This window comes from Rhynchophorus ferrugineus, unplaced genomic scaffold, assembly GCF_030347505.1.
Source record: "Rhynchophorus ferrugineus isolate W39M unplaced genomic scaffold, kcgeb_rfMv2 rfM7, whole genome shotgun sequence".
Taxonomy (NCBI): domain Eukaryota; kingdom Metazoa; phylum Arthropoda; class Insecta; order Coleoptera; family Curculionidae; genus Rhynchophorus; species Rhynchophorus ferrugineus.
Window position 1 is genome coordinate 22,853,039 of NW_027472586.1, and position 20,457 is coordinate 22,873,495.

The window sequence follows — 20,457 nt, forward strand, 5'->3', positions numbered from 1 at the left end:
CGAATATTACTTGGAATGTGAACTGGAGCGAAATCGCTAATTCATAAGACCAATTTACAATTTTGACCCAAGTTAGAAGAAAAGCCAACATTGTAAAATGTCGATAGTCCATATCTCGGAAACTATAAGAGATAATGCAATTTGGCCATCGGCAGTGTAATTAGCATGCCGAATATTACTTGGAATGTGAATTACAACGAAATCGCTAATTCATAAGACCATTTTACAATTCTGGCCCAAGTTAGAAGCAGAGCCAATATTGCAAGATGTCGATAGTCCATATTTCGGAAACTATAAGAGATAATGGAATTTGGCAATCGGCAACGTAATTAGCATGCCGAATATTACTTGGAATGTGAATTACAACAAAATCGCTAATTCATAAGACCATTTTACAATTCTGGCCCAAGTTAGAAGCAGAGCCAATATTGCAAGATGTCGATAGTCCATATCTCGGAAACTATAAGAGATAAAGCAATTTGGCAATCGGCAACGTAATTAGCATGCCGAATATTACTTGGAATGTGAATTACAACGAAATCGCTAATTCATAAGACCATTTTACAATTCTGGCCCAAGTTAGAAGCAGAGCCAATATTGCAAGATGTCGATAGTCCATATCTCGGAAACTCTAAGAGATAATGCAATTTGGCAATCGGCAACGTAATTAGCATGCCGAATATTACTTGGAATGTGAATTGGAGCGAAATCGCTAATTCATAAGACCATTTTACAATTTTGACCCAAGTTAGAAGCAGAGCCAATATTGTAAAATGTCGAGAGTCCATATCTCGGAAACTATAAGAGATAATGCAATTTGGCCATCGGCAGTGTAATTAGCATGCCGAATATTACTTGGAATGTGAATTACAACGAAATCGCTAATTCATAAGACCATTTTACAATTCTGGCCCAAGTTAGAAGCAGAGCCAATATTGCAAGATGTCGATAGTCCATATCTCGGAAACTATAAGAGATAATGCAATTTGGCAATCGGCAACGTAATTAGCATGCCGAATATTACTTGGAATGTGAATTACAACAAAATCGCTAATTCATAAGACCATTTTACAATTTTGGCCCAAGCTAGAAGCAGAGCCAATATTGCAAGATGTCGATAGTCCATATCTCGGAAACTATAAGAGATAAAGCAATTTGGCAATCGGCAACGTAATTAGCATGCCGAATATTACTTGGAATGTGAATTACAACGAAATCGCTAATTCATAAGACCATTTTACAATTCTGGCCCAAGTTAGAAACAGAGCCAATATTGCAAGATGTCGATAGTCCATATCTCGGAAACTATAAGAGATAATGCAATTTGGCAATCGGCAACGTAATTAGCATGCCGAATATTACTTGGAATGTGAATTGGAGCGAAATCGCTAATTCATAAGACCATTTTACAATTTTGACCCATGTTAGAAGCAGAGCCAATATTGTAAAATGTCGATAGTCCATATCTCGGAAACTATAAGAGATAATGCAATTTGGCAATCGGCAACGTAATTAGCATGCCGAATATTACTTGGAATGTGAATTACAACGAAATCGCAAATTCATAAGACCATTTTACAATTCTGGCCCAAGTTAGAAGCAGAGCCAATATTGTAAAATGTCGATAGTCCATATCTCGGAAACTATAAGAGATAATGCAATTTGGCAATCGGCAACGTAATTAGCATGCCGAATATTACTTGGAATGTGAATTACAACGAAATCGCTAATTCATAAGACCATTTTACAATTCTGGCCCAAGTTAGAAGCAGAGCCAATATTGCAAGATGTCGATAGTCCATATCTCGGAAAATATAAGAGATAATGCAATCTGGCAATCGGCAACGTAATTAGCATGCCGAATATGACTTGGAATGTGAATTGGAGCGAAATTGCTAATTCATAAGACCATTTTACAATTTTGACCCAAGTTAGAAGCAGAGCCAATATTGTAAAATGTCGATAGTCCATATCTCGGAAACTATAAGAGATAATGCAATTTGGCAATCGGCAACGTAATTAGCATGCCGAATATTACTTGGAATGTGAATTACAACGAAATCGCTAATTCATAAGACCATTTTACAATTCTGGCCCAAGTTAGAAGCAGAGCCAATATTGCAAGATGTCGATAGTCCATATCTCGGAAACTATAAGAGATAATGCAATTTGGCAATCGGTAACGTAATTAGCATGCCGAATATTACTTGGAATGTGAATTGGAGCGAAATCGCAAATTCATAAGACCATTTTACAATTCTGGCCCAAGTTAGAAGCAGAGCCAATATTGCGAGATGTCGATAGTCCATATCTCGGAAACTATAAGAGATAATGCAATTTGGCAATCGGCAACGTAATTAGCATGCCGAATATTACTTGGAATGTGAACTGGAGCGAAATCGCTAATTCATAAGACCAATTTACAATTTTGACCCAAGTTAGAAGAAAAGCCAATATTGTAAAATGTCGATAGTCCATATCTCGGAAACTATAAGAGATAATGCAATTTGGCCATCGGCAGTGTAATTAGCATGCCGAATATTACTTGGAATGTGAATTACAACGAAATCGCTAATTCATAAGACCATTTTACAATTCTGGCTCAAGTTAGAAGCAGAGCCAATATTGCAATATGTCGATAGTCCATATCTCGGAAACTATAAGAGATAATGCAATCTGGCAATCGGCAACGTAATTAGCATGCCGAATATTACTTGGAATGTGAATTACAACGAAATCGCTAATTCATAAGACCATTTTACAATTCTGGCTCAAGTTAGAAGCAGAGCCAATATTGCAATATGTCGATAGTCCATATCTCGGAAACTATAAGAGATAATGCAATTTGGCCATCGGCAGTGTAATTAGCATGCCGAATATTACTTGGAATGTGAATTACAACGAAATCGCTAATTCATAAGACCATTTTACAATTCTGGCCCAAGTTAGAAGCAGAGCCAATATTGCAAGATGTCGATAGTCCATATCTCGGAAACTATAAGAGATAATGCAATTTGGCAATCGGCAACGTAATTAGCATGCCGAATATTACTTGGAATGTGAATTACAACAAAATCGCTAATTCATAAGACCATTTTACAATTCTGGCCCAAGCTAGAAGCAGAGCCAATATTGCAAGATGTCGATAGTCCATATCTCGGAAACTATAAGAGATAATGCAATCTGGCAATCGGCAACGTAATTAGCATGCCGAATATTACTTGGAATGTGAATTACAACGAAATCGCTAATTCATAAGACCATTTTACAATTCTGGCTCAAGTTAGAAGCAGAGCCAATATTGCAATATGTCGATAGTCCATATCTCGGAAACTATAAGAGATAAAGCAATTTGGCAATCGGCAACGTAATTAGCATGCCGAATATTACTTGGAATGTGAATTACAACGAAATCGCTAATTCATAAGACCATTTTACAATTCTGGCCCAAGTTAGAAACAGAGCCAATATTGCAAGATGTCGATAGTCCATATCTCGGAAACTATAAGAGATAATGCAATTTGGCAATCGGCAACGTAATTAGCATGCCGAATATTACTTGGAATGTGAATTGGAGCGAAATCGCTAATTCATAAGACCATTTTACAATTTTGACCCAAGTTAGAAGCAGAGCCAATATTGTAAAATGTCGATAGTCCATATCTCGGAAACTATAAGAGATAATGCAATTTGGCAATCGGCAACGTAATTAGCATGCCGAATATTACTTGGAATGTGAATTACAACGAAATCGCTAATTCATAAGACCATTTTACAATTCTGGCCCAAGTTAGAAGCAGAGCCAATATTGCAAGATGTCGATAGTCCATATCTCGGAAACTATAAGAGATAATGCAATTTGGCAATCGGCAACGTAATTAGCATGCCGAATATTACTTGGAATGTGAATTACAACAAAATCGCTAATTCATAAGACCATTTTACAATTCTGGCCCAAGTTAGAAGCAGAGCCAATATTGCAAGATGTCGATAGTCCATATCTCGGAAACTATAAGAGATAATGCAATTTGGCAATCGGCAACGTAATTAGCATGCCGAATATTACTTGGAATGTGAATTACAACGAAATCGCTAATTCATAAGACCATTTAACAATTCTGGCCCAAGTTAGAAGCAGAGCCAATATTGTAAAATGTCGATAGTCCATATCTCGGAAACTATAAGAGATAAGGCAATTTGGCAATCGGCAACGTAATTAGCATGCCGAATATTACTTGGAATGTGAATTACAACGAAATCGCTAATTCATAAGACCATTTTACAATTCTGGCCCAAGTTAGAAGCAGAGCCAATATTGCAAGATGTCGATAGTCCATATCTCGGAAACTATAAGAGATAATGCAATCTGGCAATCGGCAACGTAATTAGCATGCCGAATATTACTTGGAATGTAAATTGGAGCGAAATTGCTAATTCATAAGACCATTTTACAATTTTGACCCAAGTTAGAAGCAGAGCAAATATTGTAAAATGTCGATAGTCCATATCTCGGAAACTATAAGAGATAATGCAATTTGGCAATCGGCAACGTAATTAGCATGCCGAATATTACTTGGAATGTGAATTACAACGAAATCGCTAATTCATAAGACCATTTTACAATTCTGGCCCAAGTTAGAAGCAGAGCCAATATTGCAAGATGTCGATAGTCCATATCTCGGAAACTATAAGAGATAATGCAATTTGGCAATCGGCAACGTAATTAGCATGCCGAATATTACTTGGAATGTGAATTGGAGCGAAATCGCAAATTCATAAGACAATTTTACAATTCTGGCCCAAGTTAGAAGCAGAGCCAATATTGCAAGATGTCGATAGTCCATATCTCGGAAACTATAAGAGATAATGCAATTTGGCAATCGGCAACGTAATTAGCATGCCGAATATTACTTGGAATGTGAACTGGAGCGAAATCGCTAATTCATAAGACCAATTTACAATTTTGATCCAAGTTAGAAGAAAAGCCAATATTGTAAAATGTCGATAGTCCATATCTCGGAAACTATAAGAGATAATGCAATTTGGCCATCGGCAGTGTAATTAGCATGCCGAATATTACTTGGAATGTGAATTACAACGAAATCGCTAATTCATAAGACCATTTTACAATTCTGGCTCAAGTTAGCAGTTAGTGCCAATATTGCAAGATGTCGATAGTCCATATCTCGGAAACTATAAGAGATAATGCAATCTGGCAATCGGCAACGTAATTAGCATGCCGAATATTACTTGGAATGTGAATTGGAGCGAAATTGCTAATTCATAAGGAAATTTTACAATTTTGACCCAAGTTAGAAGCAGAGCCAATATTGTAAAATGTCGATAGTCCATATCTCGGAAACTATAAGAGATAATGCAATTTGGCAATCGGCAACGTAATTAGCATGCCGAATATTACTTGGAATGTGAATTACAACGAAATCGCTAATTCATAAGACCATTTTACAATTCTGGCCCAAGTTAGAAGCAGAGCCAATATTGCAAGATGTCGATAGTCCATATCTCGGAAACTATAAGAGATAATGCAATTTGTCAATCGGCAACGTAATTAGCATGCCGAATATTACTTGGAATGTGAATTGGAGCGAAATCGCTAATTCATAAGACCACTTTACAATTCTGGCCCAAGTTAGAAGCAGAGCCAATATTGCAAGATGTCGATAGTCCATATCTCGGAAACTATAAGAGATAATGCAATTTGGCAATCGACAACGTAATTAGCATGCCGAGTATTACTTGGAATGTGAACTGGAGCGAAATCGCTAATTCATAAGACCAATTTACAATTTTGACCCAAGTTAGAAGAAAAGCCAATGTCGCTAATAAGTAAAATGTCGATAGTCCATATCTCGGAAACTATAAGAGATAATGCAATTAGGCAATCGGCAACGTAATTAGCATGCCGAATATTACTTGGAATGTGAACTGGAGCGAAATCGCTAATTCATAAGACCAATTTACAATTTTGACCCAAGTTAGAAGAAAAGCCAATATTGTAAAATGTCGATAGTCCATATCTCGGAAACTATAAGAGATAATGCAATTTGGCAATCGGCAACGTAATTAGCATGCCGAATATTACTTGGAATGTGAATTACAACGAAATCGCTAATTCATAAGTCCATTTTACAATTCTGGTCCAAGTTAGAAGCAGAGCCAATATTGCAAGATGTCGATAGTCCATATCTCGGAAACTATAAGAGATAATGCAACTTGGCAATCGGCAACGTAATTAGCATGCTGAATATTACTTGGAATGTGAATTACAACGAAATCGCTAATTCATAAGACCATTTTACAATTCTGGCCCAAGTTAGAAGCAGAGCCAATATTGCAAGATGTCGATAGTCCATATCTCGGAAACTATAAGAGATAATGCAATTTGGCAATCGGCAACGTAATTAGCATGCCGAATATTACATGGAATGTGAATTACAACGAAATCGCTAATTCATAAGACCATTTTACAATTCTGGCCCAAGTTAGAAGCAGAGCCAATATTGCAAGATGTCGATAGTCCATATCTCGGAAACTATAAGAGATAATGCAATTTGGCAATCGGCAACATAATTAGCATGCTGAATATTACTTGGAATGTGAATTACAACAAAATCGCTAATTCATAAGACCATTTTACAATTCTGGCCCAAGTTAGAAGCAGAGCCAATATTGCAAGATGTCGATAGTCCATATCTCGGAAACTATAAGAGATAATGCAATTTTGCAATCGGCAACGTAATAAGCATGCCGAATATTACTTGGAATGTGAATTGGAGCGAAATCGCTAATTCATAAGACCATTTTACAATTTTGACCCAAGTTAGAAGCAGAGCCAATATTGTAAAATGTCGATAGTCCATATCTCGGAAACTATAAGAGATAATGCAATTTGGCAATCGGCAACGTAATTAGCATGCCGAATATTACTTGGAATGTGAATTACAACAAAATCGCTAATTCATAAGACCATTTTACAATTCTAGCCCAAGTTAGAAGCAGAGCCAATATTGCAAGATGTCGATAGTCCATATCTCGGAAACTATAAGAGATAATGCAATTTTGCAATCGGCAACGTAATTAGCATGCCGAATATTACTTAGAATGTGAATTGGAGCGAAATCGCTAATTCATAAGACCATTTTACAATTCTGGCCCAAGTTAGAAGCAGAGCCAATATTGCAAGATGTCGATAGTCCATATCTCGGAAACTATAAGAGATAATGCAATTTTGCAATCGGCAACGTAATTAGCATGCCGAATATTACTTGGAATGTGAATTGGAGCGAAATCGCTAATTCATAAGACCATTTTACAATTCTGGCCCAAGTTAGAAGCAGAGCCAATATTGCAAGATGTCGATAGTCCATATCTCGGAAACTATAAGAGATAATGCAATTTGGCAATCGGCAACGTAATTAGCATGCCGAATATTACTTGGAATGTGAACTGGAGCGAAATCGCTAATTCATAAGACCAATTTACAATTTTGACCCAAGTTAGAAGAAAAGCCAATATTGTAAAATGTCGATAGTCCATATCTCGGAAACTATAAGAGATAATGCAATTTGGCCATCGGCAGTGTAATTAGCATGCCGAATATTACTTGGAATGTGAATTACAACGAAATCGCTAATTCATAAGACCATTTTACAATTCTGGTCCAAGTTAGAAGCAGAGCCAATATTGCAAGATGTCGATAGTCCATATCTCGGAAACTATAAGAGATAATGGAATTTGGCAATCGGCAACGTAATTAGCATGCCGAATATTACTTGGAATGTGAATTACAACAAAATCGCTAATTCATAAGACCATTTTACAATTCTGGCCCAAGTTAGAAGCAGAGCCAATATTGCAAGATGTCGATAGTCCATATCTCGGAAACTATAAGAGGTAATGCAATTTGGCAATCGGCAACGTAATTAGCATGCCGAATATTACTTGGAATGTGAATTGGAGCGAAATCGCTAATTCATAAGACCATTTTACAATTCTGGCCCAAGTTAGAAGCAGAGCCAATATTGCAAAATGTCGATAATCCATATCTCGGAAACTATAAGAGATAATGCAATCTGGCAATCGGCAACGTAATTAGCATGCCGAATATTACTTGGAATGTGAATTGGAGCGAAATTGCTAATTCATAAGACCATTTTACAATTTTGACCCAAGTTAGAAGCAGAGCCAATATTGTAAAATGTCGATAGTCCATATCTCGGAAACTATAAGAGATAATGCAATTTGGCAATCGGCAACGTAATTAGCATGCCGAATATTACTTGGAATGTGAATTACAACGAAATCGCTAATTCATAAGACCATTTTACAATTCTGGCCCAAGTTAGAAGCAGAGCCAATATTGCAAGATGTCGATAGTCCATATCTCGGAAACTATAAGAGGTAATGCAATTTGGCAATCGGCAACGTAATTAGCATGCCGAATATTACTTGGAATGTGAATTGGAGCGAAATCGCTAATTCATAAGACCATTTTACAATTCTGGCCCAAGTTAGAAGCAGAGCCAATATTGCAAGATGTCGATAGTCCATATCTCGGAAACTATAAGAGATAATGCAATTTGGCAATCGACAACGTAATTAGCATGCCGAATATTACTTGGAATGTGAAATGGAGCGAAATCGCTAATTCATAAGACCAATTTACAATTTTGACCCAAGTTAGAAGAAAAGCCAATATTGTAAAATGTCGATAGTCCATATCTGGGAAACTATAAGAGATAATGCAATTTGGCCATCGGCAGTGTAATTAGCATGCCGAATATTACTTGGAATGTGAATTACAACGAAATCGCTAATTCATAAGACCATTTTACAATTCTGGTCCAAGTTAGAAGCAGAGCCAATATTGCAAGATGTCGATAGTCCATATCTCGGAAACTATAAGAGATAATGGAATTTGGCAATCGGCAACGTAATTAGCATGCCGAATATTACTTGGAATGTGAATTACAACAAAATCGCTAATTCATAAGACCATTTTACAATTCTGGCCCAAGTTAGAAGCAGAGCCAATATTGCAAGATGTCGATAGTCCATATCTCGGAAACTATAAGAGATAAAGCAATTTGGCAATCGGCAACGTAATTAGCATGCCGAATATTACTTGGAATGTGAATTACAACGAAATCGCTAATTCATAAGACCATTTTACAATTCTGGTCCAAGTTAGAAGCAGAGCCAATATTGCAAGATGTCGATAGTCCATATCTCGGAAACTCTAAGAGATAATGCAATTTGGCAATCGGCAACGTAATTAGCATGCCGAATATTACTTGGAATGTGAATTGGAGCGAAATCGCTAATTCATAAGACCATTTTACAATTTTGACCCAAGTTAGAAGCAGAGCCAATATTGTAAAATGTCGATAGTCCATATCTCGGAAACTATAAGAGATAATGCAATTAGGCCATCGGCAGTGTAATTAGCATGCCGAATATTACTTGGAATGTGAATTACAACGAAATCGCTAATTCATAAGACCATTTTACAATTCTGGTCCAAGTTAGAAGCAGAGCCAATATTGCAAGATGTCGATAGTCCATATCTCGGAAACTATAAGAGATAATGCAATTTGGCAATCGGCAACGTAATTAGCATGCCGAATATTACTTGGAATGTGAATTACAACAAAATCGCTAATTCATAAGACCATTTTACAATTCTGGCCCAAGCTAGAAGCCGAGCCAATATTGCAAGATGTCGATAGTCCATATCTCGGAAACTATAAGAGATAAAGCAATTTGGCAATCGGCAACGTAATTAGCATGCCGAATATTACTTGGAATGTGAATTACAACGAAATCGCTAATTCATAAGACCATTTTACAATTCTGGCCCAAGTTAGAAACAGAGCCAATATTGCAAGATGTCGATAGTCCATATCTCGGAAACTATAAGAGATAATGCAATTTGGCAATCGGCAACGTAATTAGCATGCCGAATATTACTTGGAATGTGAATTGGAGCGAAATCGCTAATTCATAAGACCATTTTACAATTTTGACCCAAGTTAGAAGCAGAGCCAATATTGTAAAATGTCGATAGTCCATATCTCGGAAACTATAAGAGATAATGCAATTTGGCAATCGGCAACGTAATTAGCATGCCGAATATTACTTGGAATGTGAATTACAACGAAATCGCTAATTCATAAGACCATTTTACAATTCTGGCCCAAGTTAGAAGCAGAGCCAATATTGCAAGATGTCGATAGTCCATATCTCGGAAACTATAAGAGATAATGCAATTTGGCAATCGGCAACGTAATTAGCATGCCGAATATTACTTGGAATGTGAATTACAACAAAATCGCTAATTCATAAGACCATTTTACAATTCTGGCCCAAGTTAGAAGCAGAGCCAATATTGCAAGATGTCGATAGTCCATATCTCGGAAACTATAAGAGATAATGCAATTTGGCAAACGGCAACGTAATTAGCATGCCGAATATTACTTGGAATGTGAATTACAACGAAATCGCTAATTCATAAGACCATTTAACAATTCTGGCCCAAGTTAGAAGCAGAGCCAATATTGTAAAATGTCGATAGTCCATATCTCGGAAACTATAAGAGATAATGCAATTTGGCAATCGGCAACGTAATTAGCATGCCGAATATTACTTGGAATGTGAATTACAACGAAATCGCTAATTCATAAGACCATTTTACAATTCTGGCCCAAGTTAGAAGCAGAGCCAATATTGCAAGATGTCGATAGTCCATATCTCGGAAACTATAAGAGATAATGCAATCTGGCAATCGGCAACGTAATTAGCATGCCGAATATTACTTGGAATGTAAATTGGAGCGAAATTGCTAATTCATAAGACCATTTTACAATTTTGACCCAAGTTAGAAACAGAGCAAATATTGTAAAATGTCGATAGTCCATATCTCGGAAACTATAAGAGATAATGCAATTTGGCAATCGGCAACGTAATTAGCATGCCGAATATTACTTGGAATGTGAATTACAACGAAATCGCTAATTCATAAGACCATTTTACAATTCTGGCCCAAGTTAGAAGCAGAGCCAATATTGCAAGATGTCGATAGTCCATATCTCGGAAACTATAAGAGATAATGCAATTTGGCAATCGGCAACGTAATTAGCATGCCGAATATTACTTGGAATGTGAATTGGAGCGAAATCGCAAATTCATAAGACCATTTTACAATTCTGGCCCAAGTTAGAAGCAGAGCCAATATTGCAAGATGTCGATAGTCCATATCTCGGAAACTATAAGAGATAATGCAATTTGGCAATCGGCAACGTAATTAGCATGCCGAATATTACTTGGAATGTGAACTGGAGCGAAATCGCTAATTCATAAGACCAATTTACAATTTTGACCCAAGTTAGAAGAAAAGCCAATATTGTAAAATGTCGATAGTCCATATCTCGGAAACTATAAGAGATAATGCAATTTGGCCATCGGCAGTGTAATTAGCATGCCGAATATTACTTGGAATGTGAATTACAACGAAATCGCTAATTCATAAGACCATTTTACAATTCTGGCTCAAGTTAGAAGCAGAGCCAATATTGCAAGATGTCGATAGTCAATATCTCGGAAACTATAAGAGATAATGCAATCTGGCAATCGGCAACGTAATTAGCATGCCGAATATTACTTCGAATGTGAATTGGAGCGAAATTGCTAATTCATAAGAAAATTTTACAATTTTGACCCAAGTTAGAAGCAGAGCCAATATTGTAAAATGTCGATAGTCCATATCTCGGAAACTATAAGAGATAATGCAATTTGGCAATCGGCAACGTAATTAGCATGCCGAATATTACTTGGAATGTGAATTACAACGAAATCGCTAATTCATAAGACCATTTTACAATTCTGGCCCAAGTTAGAAGCAGAGCCAATATTGCAAGATGTCGATAGTCCATATCTCGGAAACTATAAGAGATAATGCAATTTGTCAATCGGCAACGTAATTAGCATGCCGAATATTACTTGGAATGTGAATTGGAGCGAAATCGCTAATTCATAAGACCATTTTACAATTCTGGCCCAAGTTAGAAGCAGAGCCAATATTGCAAGATGTCGATAGTCCATATCTCGGAAACTATAAGAGATAATGCAATTTGGCAATCGACAACGTAATTAGCATGCCGAGTATTACTTGGAATGTGAACTGGAGCGAAATCGCTAATTCATAAGACCAATTTACAATTTTGACCCAAGTTAGAAGAAAAGCCAATGTCGCTAATAAGTAAAATGTCGATAGTCCATATCTCGGAAACTATAAGAGATAATGCAATTTGGCAATCGGCAACGTAATTAGCATGCCGAATATTACTTGGAATGTGAACTGGAGCGAAATCGCTAATTCATAAGACCAATTTACAATTTTGACCCAAGTTAGAAGAAAGGCCAATATTGTAAAATGTCGATAGTCCATATCTCGGAAACTATAAGAGATAATGCAATTTGGCAATCGGCAACGTAATTAGCATGCCGAATATTACTTGGAATGTGAACTGGAGCGAAATCGCTAATTCATAAGACCAATTTACAATTTTGACCCAAGTTAGAAGAAAAGCCAATATTGTAAAATGTCGATAGTCCATATCTCGGAAACTATAAGAGATAATGCAATTTGGCCATCGGCAGTGTAATTAGCATGCCGAATATTACTTGGAATGTGAATTACAACGAAATCGCTAATTCATAAGACCATTTTACAATTCTGGCTCAAGTTAGAAGCAGAGCCAATATTGCAAGATGTCGATAGTCCATATCTCGGAAACTATAAGAGATAATGCAATCTGGCAATCGGCAACGTAATTAGCATGCCGAATATTACTTGGAATGTGAATTGGAGCGAAATTGCTAATTCATAAGACCATTTTACAATTTTGACCCAAGTTAGAAGCAGAGCCAATATTGTAAAATGTCGATAGTCCATATCTCGGAAACTATAAGAGATAATGCAATTTGGCAATCGGCAACGTAATTAGCATGCCGAATATTACTTGGAATGTGAATTACAACGAAATCGCTAATTCATAAGACCATTTTTCAATTCTGGCCCAAGTTAGAAGCAGAGCCAATATTGCAAGATGTCGATAGTCCATATCTCGGAAACTATAAGAGATAATGCAATTTGGCAATCGGCAACGTAATTAGCATGCCGAATATTACTTGGAATGTGAATTACAACGAAATCGCTAATTCATAAGACCATTTTACAATTCTGGCCCAAGTTAGAAGCAGAGCCAATATTGCAAGATGTCGATAGTCCATATCTCGGAAACTATAAGAGATAATGCAATTTGGCAATCGGCAACGTAATTAGCATGCCGAATATTACTTGGAATGTGAATTGGAGCGAAATCGCAAATTCATAAGACCATTTTACAATTCTGGCCCAAGTTAGAAGCAGAGCCAATATTGCAAGATGTCGATAGTCCATATCTCGGAAACTATAAGAGATAATGCAATTTGGCAATCGGCAACGTAATTAGCATGCCGAATATTACTTGGAATGTGAAGTGGAGCGAAATCGCTAATTGATAAGACCAATTTACAATTTTGACCCAAGTTAGAAGAAAAGCCAATATTGTAAAATGTCGATAGTCCATATCTCGGAAACTATAAGAGATAATGCAATTTGGCCATCGGCAGTGTAATTAGCATGCCGAATATTACTTGGAATGTGAATTACAACGAAATCGCTAATTCATAAGACCATTTTACAATTCTGGCTCAAGTTAGAAGCAGAGCCAATATTGCAAGATGTCGATAGTCCATATCTCGGAAACTATAAGAGATAATGCAATCTGGCAATCGGCAACGTAATTAGCATGCCGAATATTACTTGGAATGTGAATTGGAGCGAAATTGCTAATTCATAAGAAAATTTTACAATTTTGACCCAAGTTAGAAGCAGAGCCAATATTGTAAAATGTCGATAGTCCATATCTCGGAAACTATAAGAGATAATGCAATTTGGCAATCGGCAACGTAATTAGCATGCCGAATATTACTTGGAATGTGAATTACAACGAAATCGCTAATTCATAAGACCATTTTACAATTCTGGCCCAAGTTAGAAGCAGAGGCAATATTGCAAGATGTCGATAGTCCATATCTCGGAAACTATAAGAGATAATGCAATTTGTCAATCGGCAACGTAATTAGCATGCCGAATATTACTTGGAATGTGAATTGGAGCGAAATCGCTAATTCATAAGACCATTTTACAATACTGGCCCAAGTTAGAAGCAGAGCCAATATTGCAAGATGTCGATAGTCCATATCTCGGAAACTATAAGAGATAATGCAATTTGGCAATCGACAACGTAATTAGCATGCCGAGTATTACTTGGAATGTGAACTGGAGCGAAATCGCTAATTCATAAGACCAATTTACAATTTTGACCCAAGTTAGAAGAAAAGCCAATGTCGCTAATAAGTAAAATGTCGATAGTCCATATCTCGGAAACTATAAGAGATAATGCAATTTGGCAATCGGCAACGTAATTAGCATGCCGAATATTACTTGGAATGTGAACTGGAGCGAAATCGCTAATTCATAAGACCAATTTACAATTTTGACCCAAGTTAGAAGAAAAGCCAATATTGTAAAATGTCGATAGTCCATATCTCGGAAACTATAAGAGATAATGCAATTTGGCAATCGGCAACGTAATTAGCATGCCGAATATTACTTGGAATGTGAACTGGAGCGAAATCGCTAATTCATAAGACCAATTTACAATTTTGACCCAAGTTAGAAGAAAAGCCAATATTGTAAAATGTCGATAGTCCATATCTCGGAAACTATAAGAGATAATGCAATTTGGCCATCGGCAGTGTAATTAGCATGCCGAATATTACTTGGAATGTGAATTACAACGAAATCGCTAATTCATAAGACCATTTTACAATTCTGGCTCAAGTTAGAAGCAGAGCCAATATTGCAAGATGTCGATAGTCCATATCTCGGAAACTATAAGAGATAATGCAATCTGGCAATCGGCAACGTAATTAGCATGCCGAATATTACTTGGAATGTGAATTGGAGCGAAATTGCTAATTCATAAGACCATTTTACAATTTTGACCCAAGTTAGAAGCAGAGCCAATATTGTAAAATGTCGATAGTCCATATCTCGGAAACTATAAGAGATAATGCAATTTGGCAATCGGCAACGTAATTAGCATGCCGAATATTACTTGGAATGTGAATTACAACGAAATCGCTAATTCATAAGACCATTTTACAATTCTGGCCCAAGTTAGAAGCAGAGCCAATATTGCAAGATGTCGATAGTCCATATCTCGGAAACTATAAGAGATAATGCAATTTGGCAATCGGCAACGTAATTAGCATGCCGAATATTACTTGGAATGTGAATTGGAGCGAAATCGCTAATTCATAAGACCATTTTACAATTCTGGCCCAAGTTAGAAGCAGAGCCAATATTGCAAGATGTCGATAGTCCATATCTCGGAAACTATAAGAGATAATGCAATTTGGCAATCGACAACGTAATTAGCATGCCGAATATTATTTGGAATGTGAACTGGAGCGAAATCGCTAATTCATAAGACCAATTTACTATTTTGACCCAAGTTAGAAGAAAAGCCAATATTGTAAAATGTCGATAGTCCATATCTCGGAAACTATAAGAGATAATGCAATTTGGCCATCGGCAGTGTAATTAGCATGCCGAATATTACTTGGAATGTGAATTACAACGAAATCGCTAATTCATAAGACCATTTTACAATTCTGGCCCAAGTTAGAAGCAGAGCCAATATTGCAAGATGTCGATAGTCCATATCTCGGAAACTATAAGAGATAATGGAATTTGGCAATCGGCAACGTAATTAGCATGCCGAATATTACTTGGAATGTGAATTACAACAAAATCGCTAATTCATAAGACCATTTTACAATTCTGGCCCAAGTTAGAAGCAGAGCCAATATTGCAAGATGTCGATAGTCCATATCTCGGAAACTATAAGAGATAAAGCAATTTGGCAATTGGCAACGTAATTAGCATGCCGAATATTACTTGGAATGTGAATTACAACGAAATCGCTAATTCATAAGACCATTTTACAATTCTGGCCCAAGTTAGAAGCAGAGCCAATATTGCAAGATGTCGATAGTCCATATCTCGGAAACTCTAAGAGATAATGCAATTTGGCAATCGGCAACGTAATTAGCATGCCGAATATTACTTGGAATGTGAATTGGAGCGAAATCGCTAATTCATAAGACCATTTTACAATTTTGACCCAAGTTAGAAGCAGAGCCAATATTGTAAAATGTCGATAGTCCATATCTCGGACACTATAAGAGATAATGCAATTTGGCCATCGGCAGTGTAATTAGCATGCCGAATATTACTTGGAATGTGAATTACAACGAAATCGCTAATTCATAAGACCATTTTACAATTCTGGCCCAAGTTAGAAGCAGAGCCAATATTGCAAGATGTCGATAGTCCATATCTCGGAAACTATAAGAGATAATGCAATTTGGCAATCGGCAACGTAATTAGCATGCCGAATATTACTTGGAATGTGAATTACAACAAAATCGCTAATTCATAAGACCATTTTACAATTTTGGCCCAAGCTAGAAGCAGAGCCAATATTGCAAGATGTCGATAGTCCATATCTCGGAAACTATAAGAGATAAAGCAATTTGGCAATCGGCAACGTAATTAGCTTGCCGAATATTACTTGGAATGTGAATTACAACGAAATCGCTAATTCATAAGACCATTTTACAATTCTGGCCCAAGTTAGAAACAGAGCCAATATTGCAAGATGTCGATAGTCCATATCTCGGAAACTATAAGAGATAATGCAATTTGGCAATCGGCAACGTAATTAGCATGCCGAATATTACTTGGAATGTGAATTGGAGCGAAATCGCTAATTCATAAGACCATTTTACAATTTTGACCCATGTTAGAAGCAGAGCCAATATTGTAAAATGTCGATAGTCCATATCTCGGAAACTATAAGAGATAATGCAATTTGGCAATCGGCAACGTAATTAGCATGCCGAATATTACTTGGAATGTGAATTACAACGAAATCGCTAATTCATAAGACCATTTTACAATTCGGGCCCAAGTTAGAAGCAGAGCCAATATTGCAAGATGTCGATAGTCCATATCTCGGAAACTATAAGAGATAATGCAATTTGGCAATCGGCAACGTAATTAGCATGCCGAATATTACTTGGAATGTGAATTACAACAAAATCGCTAATTCATAAGACCATTTTACAATTCTGGCCCAAGTTAGAAGCTGAGCCAATATTGCAAGATGTCGATAGTCCATATCTCGGAAACTATAAGAGATAATGCAATTTGGCAATCGGCAACGTAATTAGCATGCCGAATATTACTTGGAATGTGAATTACAACGAAATCGCTAATTCATAAGACCATTTAACAATTCTGGCCCAAGTTAGAAGCAGAGCCAATATTGTAAAATGTCGATAGTCCATATCTCGGAAACTATAAGAGATAATGCAATTTGGCAATCGGCAACGTAATTAGCATGCCGAATATTACTTGGAATGTGAATTACAACGAAATCGCTAATTCATAAGACCATTTTACAATTCTGGCCCAAGTTAGAAGCAGAGCCAATATTGCAAGATGTCGATAGTCCATATCTCGGAAAATATAAGAGATAATGCAATCTGGCAATCGGCAACGTAATTAGCATGCCGAATATTACTTGGAATGTGAATTGGAGCGAAATTGCTAATTCATAAGACCATTTTACAATTTTGACCCAAGTTAGAAGCAGAGCCAATATTGTAAAATGTCGATAGTCCATATCTCGGAAACTATAAGAGATAATGCAATTTGGCAATCGGCAACGTAATTAGCATGCCGAATATTACTTGGAATGTGAATTACAACGAAATCGCTAATTCATAAGACCATTTTACAATTCTGGCCCAAGTTAGAAGCAGAGCCAATATTGCAAGATGTCGATAGTCCATATCTCGGAAACTATAAGAGATAATGCAATTTGGCAATCGGCAACGTAATTAGCATGCCGAATATTACTTGGAATGTGAATTGGAGCGAAATCGCAAATTCATAAGACCATTTTACAATTCTGGCCCAAGTTAGAAGCAGAGCCAATATTGCAAGATGTCGATAGTCCATATCTCGGAAACTATAAGAGATAATGCAATTTGGCAATCGGCAACGTAATTAGCATGCCGAATATTACTTGGAATGTGAACTGGAGCGAAATCGCTAATTCATAAGACCAATTTACAATTTTGACCCAAGTTAGAAGAAAAGCCAATATTGTAAAATGTCGATAGTCCATATCTCGCAAACTATAAGAGATAATACAATTTGGCCATCGGCAGTGTAATTAGCATGCCGAATATTACTTGGAATGTGAATTACAACGAAATCGCTAATTCATAAGACCATTTTACAATTCTGGCTCAAGTTAGAAGCAGAGCCAATATTGCAATATGTCGATAGTCCATATCTCGGAAACTATAAGAGATAATGCAATCTGGCAATCGGCAACGTAATTAGCATGCCGAATATTACTTGGAATGTGAATTGGAGCGAAATTGCTAATTCATAAGAAAATTTTACCATTTTGACCCAAATTAGAAGCAGAGCCAATATTGTAAAATGTCGATAGTCCATATCTCGGAAACTATAAGAGATAATGCAATTTGGCAATCGGCAACGTAATTAGCATGCCGAATATTACTTGGAATGTGAATTACAACGAAATCGCTAATTCATAAGACCGTTTTACAATTCTGGCCCAAGTTAGAAGCAGAGCCAATATTGCAAGATGTCGATAGTCCATATCTCGGAAACTATAAGAGATAATGCAATTTGTCAATCGGCAACGTAATTAGCATGCCGAATATTACTTGGAATGTGAATTGGAGCGAAATCGCTAATTGATAAGACCATTTTACAATTTGGGCCCAAGTTAGAAGCAGAGCCAATATTGCAAGATGTCGATAATCCATATCTCGGAAACTATAAGAGATAATGCAATTTGGCAATCGACAACGTAATTAGCATGCCGAGTATTACTTGGAATGTGAACTGGAGCGAAATCGCTAATTCATAAGACCAATTTACAATTTTGACCCAAGTTAGAAGAAAAGCCAATATTGTAAAATGTCGATAGTCCATATCTCGGAAACTATAAGAGATAATGCAATTTGGCCATCGGCAGTGTAATTAGCATGCCGAATATTACTTGGAATGGGAATTAAAACGAAATCGCTAATTCATAAGACCATTTTACAATTCTGGCCCAAGTTAGAAGCAGAGCCAATATTGCAAGATGTCGATAGTCCATATCTCGGAAACTATAAGAGATAATGCAATTTGGCAATCGGCAACGTAATTAGCATGCCGACTATTACTTGGAATGTGAATTACAACAAAATCGCTAATTCATAAGACCATTTTACAATTCTGGCCCAAGTTAGAAGCAGAGCCAATATTGCAAGATGTCGATAGTCCATATCTCGGAAACTATAAGAGATAAAGCAATTTGGCAATCGGCAACGTAATTAGCATGCCGAATATTACTTGGAATGTGAATTACAACGAAATCGCTAATTCATAAGACCATTTCACAATTCTTGGCCCAAGTTAGAAACAGAGCCAATATTGCAAGATGTCGATAGTCCATATCTCGGAAACTATAAGAGATAATGCAATTTGGCAATCGGCAACGTAATTAGCATGCCGAATATTACTTGGAATGTGAATTGGAGCGAAATCGCTAATTCATAAGACCATTTTACAATTTTGACCCAAGTTAGAAGCAGAGCCAATATTGTAAAATGTCGATAGTCCATATCTCGGAAACTATAAGAGATAATGCAATTTGGCAATCGGCAACGTAATTAGCATGCCGAATATTACTTGGAATGTGAACTGGAGCGAAATCGCTAATTCATAAGACCAATTTACAATTTTGACCCAAGTTAGAAGAAAAGCCAATATTGTAAAATGTCGATAGTCCATATCTCGGAAACTATAAGAGATAATGCAATTTGGCAATCGGCAACGTAATTAGCATGCCGAATATTACTTGGAATGTGAATTGGAGCGAAATCGCTAATTCATAAGACCATTTTACAATACTGGCCCAAGTTAGAAGCAGAGCCAATATTGCAAGATGTCGATAGTCCATATCTCGGAAACTATAAGAGATAATGCAATTTGGCAATCGGCAACGTAATTAGCATGCCGAATATTACTTGGAATGTGAACTGGAGCGAAATCGCTGATTCATAAGACCAATTTACAATTTTGACCCAAGTTAGAAGAAAAGCCAATATTGTAAAATGTCGATAGTCCATATCTCGGAAACTATAAGAGATAATGCAATTTGGCAATCG